The sequence below is a fragment of the Alligator mississippiensis genome, chromosome 1, assembly GCF_030867095.1.
Source record: "Alligator mississippiensis isolate rAllMis1 chromosome 1, rAllMis1, whole genome shotgun sequence".
In the NCBI taxonomy this organism is placed as follows: domain Eukaryota; kingdom Metazoa; phylum Chordata; order Crocodylia; family Alligatoridae; genus Alligator; species Alligator mississippiensis.
The window spans coordinates 29,115,103-29,126,168 of record NC_081824.1 but is presented as its reverse complement, the minus strand read 5'-3'; the positions used below and the strand labels follow the sequence as shown (position 1 = coordinate 29,126,168).

The following is an 11,066-nucleotide window of genomic DNA, read 5'->3' as shown; positions in this document are numbered from 1 at the left end:
AGAGGCCCTGATCCCCACTGTTGCAGCCAGTGAGTGCAGGGCTTTTTTTTTTCTTAAGTGCTGGGAGGCTAGGGATGGGCAGGGGGTGGGGCCAGGCAGGGCAGTCTTGGGGGATTCTCCTGCAGCACCCCCCACCTGGGGAGAGGCAGGCACAGCTGGAGGAACCATGGGAGAACCTGCAGCCATCTGGCTGTGCCTGCCTCTCCCCAGCTGATCCAAATCTCCAAATCAGTGCTGAATCTCCGATTCTGATTCGGCCAAATCAAATGAGGACAATGATTCAAATCACTGAATTAAATCACTGTTCTCCACATCTGCTGAATCTGAATTGAATACTTCCTTATTCACACAGCCCTAACAGGTAGTGTGCCCTCAACAGACAAGGCTGGCTGTATAGTAAGAGGAAATGACACCTTCATTTCTACCTATGCCTTTTTGTTCGCTACAGTAGTGATGTTATTTCCACCTCTGACTTAGCTCCTACATCTTCTACTGTCAATTGTAATCTTGCATTGAATATAGAATTTGTATATTTGCAGTGTGCCCTTGGGCAGACAACATACACCGCAGCGTGCCCACCCTCCAGGAAGGACAGGCAAACGTCAGGTGACGCACTCCCTATGTGCCCACCCTCCAGGAAAGGCTGAGAGCTGGAAGCCAGGCTCCACCTGGGCCCAGAGCCCAGCCAGGTTCGAGAGCAAGCAGCCAGCATGTCCAGCATTGCCTAGAGCCCAGAAGCTGCAGCTGCTGGCAGTGATGAGCCCCACAGGTACTCCTAGCACTTGGTGCCAGCCACAAGGCATGTGGGGGCATGCAGGGATCCAGGTTGGCTTGGATCAACCTGGAACTTCCTTTATAGGACAGAGCTGACCTGAGAGAGAGGGAGGCACTGGTGTAAGCACTAAACTATAATGCATTCCTCCACTGGAGCTGAAGACATCTCATTAGAGACCAAGCCAACCCCGGCTCCCACAGCAGAAACCTGTCCACCCCACAGACTGGAGGCCAGGTACCTGCAAGGGCCTCAAATGGGCTCATAGTACCCATAGCCCCAAACTACCCACAGGGGTTGGCCTGATATGGCCTGCACTGTGAATTAGGCTTGTGACTAAGGGCAAGCCCTAAAGGACCTTAGCTGCCTGAGGAGAAGACAGACACAGATGCTACAAGGCCAAAGCTAGGCCTGTAAGTAAACCGAGACAATTTTTTAATGTTATATTGCTTTATTAATTTTTACGCAGTATAGACACCATTGGTGGGAGGCCCTTATCTGAGTCATGGAGCTTGGCCATCAGTCCCAGACCACTTTGTGTTTCTTCTCACTTCAGACTTTTTCTCCCATTATGTAAAGACAGGTGGCTAGGAAGGCCAGGCTCCTATCTCAATCATCACCAGAACACCCGAGTGGAAAGGGATGGGGTGTTGGGAAGTCACAGCCCCACAGAAAATGCCCAGATCCTGAAACTTAGGCTCATCTCAACAAACCCCATACAAGTCAGGTACCACCTCCTGCTATCCTTTTCATTAACATCAAGTCATGGCAGACTTGATAGAGAGAAGGGGGCAAAACACCTGTTGAGAGTGTGACACCCAGGCCCCAGCCCAGTGTGGCCCTTTGGCCTGGGTCCCACTACAATGCCCTGTAAGCATACTGTACAGGAGAAGAACATTTCTCTTCTGTTGTGAATAGTAGGGCTGTGCAAAATGGCACCATTCCATTTTGCCTTGTGTTTCGACGGTTCGAGGGAACAGTTGTTCATCTCAAATTTCATTTTGACTTGAAACAGCTGTTCCGTTCCGTTGAAACAGAAAGGCTGTTTTGACACTGTTTAGAGTTTTGCTGGGGATGGGAAGTCAGCCCAGCTGCTAGATGCCCAGTGCTAGATTGTGCAGGGGCTGGGAGGCAGCCCAGCTGGACTGCTTCCCCCATCCCCGCACTAGATCACACCAGAGGCAGGATCGAGCCCCAGCGGGGCTGCCTCCCACCCCCTGCGTGATCTAGTATGGGGGATGGGAAAGTAGCCCAGCTGGGCTGCCTTCCAGCCCTGGCACAATCTAGCGCGGGGCACCGGAAAGCAGCCCAGCTGGGCTGCCTCTCACCCCCAGCATGATCTAGCATGGGGGATGGGAAGTCAGCCCAGCTGAACTGACTTCCCATCCCCAGGCTATGGTCGAAACGTTTCAACTTTCAAAACGATTTGACCAGTCTCATTTTGTTTTGAGGCTATTTTGATGGCCTTTGTTTCATTCCAATTTTGCTGTTTTGACCTTGAGATTGGTCGAAACAGTGTCAGAACAAAACAGCCAGCGATATTTCGTACAGCCCTAGTGAATAGAACTTGATAATGGATTAAGTTATCTTTAACTCTACTGATTTAGGTCATCATTTTCATACCACACAGTCATAGATTGGGATCTATGTAAAGCTTCCCTCCACAGTTTTTGTATTCTTCAACAAGTACAGAAGCGTGTCTCTGATTGTTCACTGATGGGGGTATTGGTGAATTTCAGATGGTATTTCTGGATGTAAGCAAATTTGTATTTCCTGAGTCTGAAAATTCATCATTATGCTTCAAGTTACAGTTTAATTCAAAACATAGCTTTGGTTGTACTTGTACCAATGAGGGAACAAAAACATTTTTTATTTACAAAGCACATATTACAAAAATATCACAAATGCCTTTCTCACGGTAATTGTATAATAGGAGGAACATCTCCTTATTCAAATTAGTTGCTCATGTAGAAATATATATATACCCAGCAATCAAACCAAAACATTAAATATGACATTGAAACAGTAGGTAGACCTGCATGTGCAGCTTGACAGAAATGTTTGGCCCAAATCTACAAAAATCCATGCAATTATGCTAATACTTCAGTAGAAGTGTCAGCACCAGATAGATGCGTGCCTTGCTATTTGTTCTGTGCTTGCTGAACTTGAAAATGAGGATCCATAAGAAGGAAATCATTTAAGGGCCCCTGCAAAAAATTGCCACAGCACTGTCACAGGCTACTGACCATGCCATTTGAAAACAGGTATTACAATTCTCCCTAACTTGCCCACAGACCATATGATTACCTCGGACACATGCCACAGCAGGAACTGGAAGTCAGCTGCTTCATCAAAAAAGGGCTATGCCTGTTTCAGTGCAAGCAGCATAGAGCCAAATGGTATGCATCTTCATCAGTTCAGCTCCAAAGCTTACTCGTTTTAAAGATCTGTGAAGACACTGGATGAGGAGGCTAAGGTGGCCTGGCCTGGCCAGCTGGCCTGCCTGCCTGCCTAGAGGAGTTTTCAAGCAAAACAAGTGGCAAATGCTACGTGACTCAGTGGCTGCACCTTACAAAAGAAAAAAAAAACCCAAAAACAACCAAACAGAAAAAGCCTTCTTGTTGTTTCAGAATATTTGTTTAAATCAGACTTTCTGAGATTATAAACTGTATAAAAATATAAAGAATGAAAGAAAAGGCATGAAAGAAAATCTGATTACTCATTGGAATATTTAAAAATTCCTTATAGACATGTTAGTTGAAAGAAGCATAGTATGAGCACAATGGCACACTTAAATGGGTTCACCAGCCTAAATTTTCTGAATACAGTACAGTCCTGCAATGGCAGGCTCCATATACATGCATTCCTCTGTACCAGCTCTGATTTGGCTGCCTGAGTGAAAGGTACCTACATATACTAAAAACCCAGATCAAAGAATACAACAAGAAACATTAAGGAAAGCATTAAAATGTACCAGTCGAGTAGGCAACCCCTAACTTTCAAAATATATTTTTCAATCCTTGTGAATGTGAAATATGTCAGACAGCCCCCTGGACTCAGACACCAGCATGTGAGAAAATAAGGCTTAAAGATGTCTGTGCAGCAATCTCACCAGTCACTTCTGAACTTGGCTCAGCAATTATTGATTAGACATTTTGAATCTTACTGAGATTGCATTTCTTCAAAACTATACTAAACTCTGTGTAGAGTTGTTTGCCTAACCCACACTTAAACTTCCACAGCCTGTCAAATCTATTCCAGTGTTCAACCACCCTCAAAGTTGGAAAGTCCTTCCTAATAACTAATCTAAATTTCCCTTACTGTCATTTAAATTGCAACAACAATTGTTGAACTCCTTACTGCATGCTTCTTTGTTGGCTTCCCTGGTGAGGGAAGGCTGCTGAACAAATGGCTTAGAATATTCTTTCCCAACCAGGTGCCCTTGCCACTCACCCAGATGTGGGGAGAGACGACTCTAGGTCTCACGTGCAAGGAACTTGGCTGGGCAGAGCTGGAAAATCCAGTCACATCTCTAGATGGCATCAAACCATCTGGAAGTTGCAGGAAGGACAGCAGCCTGAAATTTCTACCGTTAGACTATCACAAATACCAAGACTGCCTCCTGTTGACTGTATTTCAGACCTTTGCTTTAGCTATCAATTTTCAGTGCTTCCAGGGTAAGAAGCGGTGAAGGGCGATTATATGCAGCACTTTAAAAAAAATCCTTCTAAAATGACCATACATGTAGTCAGTTGTAGTAACAATGCCCTTGGTGAAGGAAATGCAAGACAGGCACAAGAAAAAAAAGCCATTATGAGGCCACCTACTTCCTCAAAGGATCTATCTATGCATCTGTTCTTCTGGTGTTTTATTAGGGTGCTTCCTGGTGAAGGGCTGGCTGTATCTCTCGGGAGGGATACCATGGGAGTTACTTGAGGTCATGTTGATATTTGCTAGCTGAAGCACTTGTCTTTGTCTTAGAACATCCTGTTCAAACTGGATATCCTCAATGAATAATATAAGTCAAAGTTGCTTTGACTTGAGTCAGAAGTACCATATTTATTCAATTCCAAGACAAGGTCTTTTCCCCCATTGAACATTAAAGAAAGAGCCCATCATCTTGGAATTGAGTAGAGGCAGTGGGGGATGGATAGCTGCTGCCCCACCCCCCCATCTCTCTTGCCTTTTTCCCCTGCCTCTGCTCCTCCCTCCCCGCCCCTGCCCCCACCCCCACTGCTTACCTTTGCTCCAGCACCAGCAGGCTCCATCCTCACTCTAGCCTGGGGCATGTGGCATGTGCTTGGTCCAGCCCAACCTGGTAACAGTGGTGGTGGCAGCACCCAGTAGTAATGGTGGCAGGGGGGAAGAGGCAACAGGGGTAGGAGTGGGGAAGAGTGGGGTAAGTGGGGGAGGGCAGAGGCAGCAGGGGGAAGACAGGGGAAGAGGGTGCAGGGGACCCAAGGCTTCAGGCACAAAGGGCACAGGCAGCAGGGTCCAAGTTGTGGAGGGACAAGGGGGTCTCTGCTGTTTGACCCCCCCTCACCGTCTTCCCCAGTGCCTGTCCCCCTGCTGCACCCCCCCCACACTACTTTCCCACACTGCAGCAGCAGGGGGGATGAATTTAAGATGACCCCCCCTCAATAATTAGATTAGATACATGAAAAAATTATAACAAATTTATCATTTTTACATATATTGAATCCAATTATTGTGTGTTATCTTAAATTCAGAGTTGTCTTGGATTCTGGTAAATATGGTATTTCAAGTCCCCATTTTACAACTTAAGGAAGCTCCTTCCACTACTTTCTTTTCTACAAAAGGTTGGATGTAAGGGGAAAGGACTGAGAAGCTTGACAATTGGATATTTGCCTCAGAAATGTCTCGGGGGATTTGATCAGAAAAAGATCCCTGCATTCTCTTCCCCCTGTTCTTCAGACTGCGAGGGGGAAATGGCCAGGGAGGAAATTGGGAGGGAGCCAAAGTTGCTCACTCTATACATTCATAGTTAACCTTTCGTTTGTTTGGTTTTTTTTCTTTTGCAAGTCCTTTCCCTTATCCTGATGGGGCTGAGAGAGAGCTGACACAACTCTTCTTCAATTGCTCTTGATTGCCGCTTATACAATCTGCTTTCAGTCCTGCCCTTTGTAGAGGACATCTCCAAGCTGTAAAAATTCTGGAACAACTCTAGGATGATCACATAAGAGGACTGAAGAGCTTCAGAGATACTCAAACTGCCCTGTTACGAGAGAGAGGTGGTGTTTCCTTTCTTGCTTCCTTCCACATGACTTCATAAACAGAGAAGAAGCGATTGTCTCTGAAGTCACTACATTACAGACCTTTCAGAGTAGCTTAAACTGAGCAGGAGGAAATGCAGTTCACAGGAAGAACTACAACCAGAATATGCTCTGAAGAAAGGGAAAAAGGAAGAAAGGATCTCAGAAAGTGAAGAAAATGGGAAGAGGACTATTTTTTTACACTGTATTAGTGGGAAAAAAAAAACAGCATAGTGGTGCTACCTAATGCCATTGCTGACCAAACAACTTTCTGAGACATTGCTCATGGGGAGATGCCTAAAGGTCACGCAAACCTGGCTGACAGCTTGGCTCTGCTCCTGGGTCACAGGGACTGAGGCAACTGAGAGCTACGAACGAAAGACAGTTTATACCTCAGAGGGCAAATGGGCTTGTGGGTAAAGCAATGGACTAGAAATTGTGCAATCTGGGATCTATTACCTACTCTAACAAAGATTCATGGTATGACCTTGGGTTGGCATTTTAAAATTAGTATATTTAATACTCGGCATCTGAATCTACCACTATATTTAAATTTCTGAACAAGAGCTCTGATTTTCAGAGGTGCTGAGCACTCAAAGTCCCACTGCAGCATTCAATACCCCTGTAAACCAGTTAGCCTTCTGCCTTCATTCTGAAAAATAAGTCCACATAGTCATTGCTTAAATTTTGCTTTAGTTTCCTATTACCTGAATTTTGGCCCTAATCTATTTTCTTTGTATCAGTTTTTCTATCTGTAAAATGGGAATAGTGCTACTTCCCTACCTTACAGGAGTAAATTCTCTAATGTTTTTGAAGTACTAGGATACTATAGGTACAGTGAGGAGTCTGAAATTATTCATCATTTTTTATGCCTAGAAGTAAATAAAAATTAATTGTGCAAGGCTAATCAGAATCAAAGTGATGCCTGAACATGTGTTCATGTTGCAAGCAAAGCTCTGTCCAAAATATAAAAAACATTTGCATATGAAAACTTTAATCTGCCCTCAACAAGTAACCCTGAATGTTTCACTGGACATATTTTCAATTGCTGCAAGATGCTCTGCATTCAATTTATTTCAGGTAAGAACAATATAGTAGCTGTCAAGATCAATTGTGTTGTGTGAGTTGGGAAGACACTGTGCTAGTCTATGTAGCTCTGTAGTCTCTCCAGCATGATTGCTACAGTTTCAGAGACTATCTGCATTATGTTTTAGGATTTTAGCCCCAGAGGGCAGCATTCCATCAGTACGAAATGCCATCAAATTACTCTGGGCAAAATCTTCTCCTGGCTTTTTTGACATCTGATTTTATTTGGTTTTGGGCACACACAGAAATCATGCACCAAAGCTTGATTGAACATGTTTTCAGACAAAACTTTTCATTTGACAATGTCACGATGTACAAGTGATGAAAATGTAATTTTGTGTGGCTTACACATTACAAGTGCACCAGTTTTGTGGGGGGTTAAATTAATTTATATCATTGCAAACTAAACTACATCCCAATACATCAGTGTGTTGCAGCTATTAGTCAGCTCATCCCCCAGCCACAGGAGAGGCAAGCAGGCTCCGCAGAAAAAAAGGATTGTGCCCCTTGCCATTTCTGCCTTCAGCAGGCACCTGTTGAAGGCAGAAGCAGCAGCAAGGGACCCAATCCTTGATTTTTGTTCGTGGAGCCTACCCACAGCTGGGGGGTGAGCTGCCAGCAGGCCAAGTGGCCCCTGAGCTGCAAGTGACCCCGGTCCTTCCCTCCACAGTGGTGACACTCCCTGGGGCCACCTGGGTGGGCTGCTAGCAGGTCAGGTGCTGCCCCAGCTTGGAGGCAGCACCCAGCCTGATCCAACTCTTCCCTGGGGGGTACCACTGCCACAGAGGGAAGAGCTGGGGCCCCACAGCTCAGGGGTGGCTCATCTCACTGGCAGCTCACCCCCCAGCCATGGGCAGGCTGTGCCAAAAAAAAAAAAAAAAAAAAGATAAGGATCAGGCTCCTTGCCATATCATAATGGAAAAATAAAACCCCTACATTGAAATGGTGGGTTTCAATTAAAAACCCACCGTTTCAATTCAGGGGACATAGAAGACTAAACCCCTGTCACATGTACAAGCACCTTGGACATTAATCTCAAGGGGCACAGTTTTCACCTGGAGGCCTCTAGGTGAGCAGTAGTGCTGTGAGAAATTTCACAGCAGTTTCGTTTTGACGCTGTTTAGACTCGTTTCGAGCTCGAAACATCAAAATCAAAATGAAACAGAGAGCTTCAAAACAGACTTGAAATGAAACAAGGCAAGTCGAAACGTTTCAAAATTTTCAAAACGTTTCAAGTTCCGAAGCTCAAGCTAGAAGGAAACAGCCTACAAGGAAACAGAAACTAAAGTGAGGAGAGGGAGGGGGAAGAGGAGGGAAGGAGGGAGGGGAAGGAGTGCTCTCATTAGTGACTCTGTAACTGGACGGTGACTGTCATCCTTTCCTGAGCTCCCTGCCAATCCCAGTGCTCTGGGGGAGGGATGGAAAAACTGCATAAAAGGCAGCATTGTTTGAACTGCCCTGCTTTCTGCCTTGGTGTCAGCTGAGTGAGGGTGCACCTTAACATACTCTCACACACACACACAGTGTCACTCTCCCATGTCACGAGTTTTGCTTGTCTGCAGTTTGAGGTACAGTTTCCCCCAAACCCCTTCACCTATCTCCTCAAAACTTGGTAGACTTCATGCCCTCACAAGGGGCTATCATTCCTGCAAGTTTCATCCAAATCAGGCCAGAAACGACAGAGTTATAGCCTGTTTCAAGCTTTCCAATTATAGCCTCTGGGCAAAACTTTGAAACAGCATCGAAACAGCAAAACTATTTTGACGAAATGAAACAGAACTGCGGTTTTGAGTCGAAATGAAATTTGAAACAAAATGCTGTTCCATCGAAACACAGAAACGCAAGTCGAAGCAGAAGGGTGCCATTTCGCACAGCCCTAGTGAGCAGGTCATTTAGTCTGCTGGCTTTTGCAGGAGAAATCATTCCCTTAGGGGCTCTTCAACCAGTTCCCCAAAGCAAAATCCAGCCATTGAATAAAGAAACAAATCAAAATCCCTCTGTCCTCTCCCGGACGCTAGGAGGGAAGCCCCTGCTCTCCTGGCACAGCAACCTGCCCCTTCCTTGCAACAAACTGTTCCCTTCACAACTTGTTTCCTCCATCCCCTTGCTTTCCCCTCTGAGAGCTTTTAAATCTCCCAATGATACTCCCTGATTACCCAAATTCTCCACAACTGGGCAGCTAAAGGGTCAGACTGCCCCGCTAAGAGTGGGGTTGAAATTTCAGAAACATCTTTATCTGTCAGCATCTCACCTCTCTTTGGGACTTGTGAGACATCAAGATACTTCACAAAACTACAAAATTAAACAGAAATGATTGAATAGGAAAAAAAAAAGTATTTGTAAAACTTACCTCATTGGAACAATTGGCAACTTTTGGCAGTCTGGTTTCCTAAAATTTAGTTAGAGATGGAGTTTCAGTCCTCTGTCCATTTGCTGGACTCAGTTTCTCCCAAACCTGTTTATCAAGTCCTTTGATCCAGGTCAGTTCTCATATAGAGTTCCTGGCGTATCATGGTGCGGGTGCATTGGCATGTCCACAACATAGTGTTTGAACAGTTGTGCCATCTAAGGGAAATGCAAAAATCATGAATGCCTGCAAAGTGATAGTTCTCTTTATTCCACTGCCATTTGCCACTCTCCATCGTGCTAGCTCCGGGTACAGCATTTCAAATATATCTTAGTTATTAGTCACTGATTGTCTTACTTATGTTCCCCAAGCAAGATGACTAAGTTTTTATTTGCTTATTTGTTTTCTTGGCTATAGTTGTAAGACTATGCCTTCATTCTGGCTAGATCCTGTTTGTACAGTGGCTTCTCATTTAGGCAGATTACTGATGGATCACAGATCCTCTGTCACAATGAGTTGCATAGTTTCTAAACTCCACAACAAATTTAACTCCTGCCACTTCTGTCATACTAAGCCATTTCCCATTCATCTATCAGACTCCTGCCATGCTAGCAACACTCCTTTATCAGATAAAAATCCTAAATCTGTGTCCTTTTAGCTAAAATCCCAGGTAGATTAAATCAACACCCATGTTGATTCTACATCCTTCCCTACATAACCTTAAAAGTTAAGAGGCTTTTCCCTTCCATGTGGTCTGGATCAAACTCCTCAATCTGACATGATGATGATCAAATTAAAAAGAAGATTTAAGCAGAACAGAAAGAGGAAGAGGTCAGGTTAGAATCAAAAAAAGAAAAAAGGTCTACCTAGGCAGCCCAACCTTCAGCTGGCCATACTGCATTATGAATTGTAGATAATAGGATTATGTCTAACAACCCACTGTTTATATTTGATTTTATTGTATAAAAAATACTTTCAACTTACATAAAGGAGTGAAACTGTTAGTAGTGAAGTTTTCTACAGGAACCATCCTGTAAATCTATAATGTGAACAAAGTTTAGAAACAAAATGTAATTGCTGATCTCTTTCAGTTATGGTAAGCTGGGGTGTTACTTGCATCAAAAGTATCTTTCACGCTGTTTTTTAAAAATAATTATGTCCCTTGAATTGTCTTTAATAATTTAATTTTAATTTGCCACCCTGCCTCTGACACACACTAATCACCCCCATAAGTATCTAACCTATCTCCCCCAGAATTATAGGGGCTCGATAAAAATTGCCTGAAGTGAGAGAGACAGCAAAGGTCACCTTATAAAGGAACATTTAAACAATAAAACTTACTAGAAAAGAGCTTTGTAACAGCCAGGCTACCAAGGAGTAATCTAATGCAACAAAGACACTGATTAACTTTGGATGTACTTAATGATTTTTCATTATTCTATTAGACAGCTGTCCTGAGCTGGGACTTCAAGAGATAATCAACATCCACTGACAATGAGACTGAACTCAGGCATCTTCATTATAATGTAGAGCTCAACTTAATTTAGCTTTGCCACAAGCAGTGAATGCATAGTCCCTGGATCAGGCT

The 11,066-nt window shown here is 44.2% G+C and overlaps 1 long non-coding RNA gene across 1 annotated transcript; it reads left to right on the top strand.

Annotated features, from left to right (window-relative positions):
* The first annotated feature begins 232 nt into the window (after window positions 1–232).
* Window positions 233–7,502, top strand: LOC109284397 (uncharacterized). The gene is made up of 2 exons (XR_009462946.1): window positions 233–769; window positions 5,816–7,502. It is a non-coding gene; the product is annotated as an uncharacterized LOC109284397 (long non-coding RNA).
* The last annotated feature ends 3,564 nt before the right edge of the window (window positions 7,503–11,066 follow it).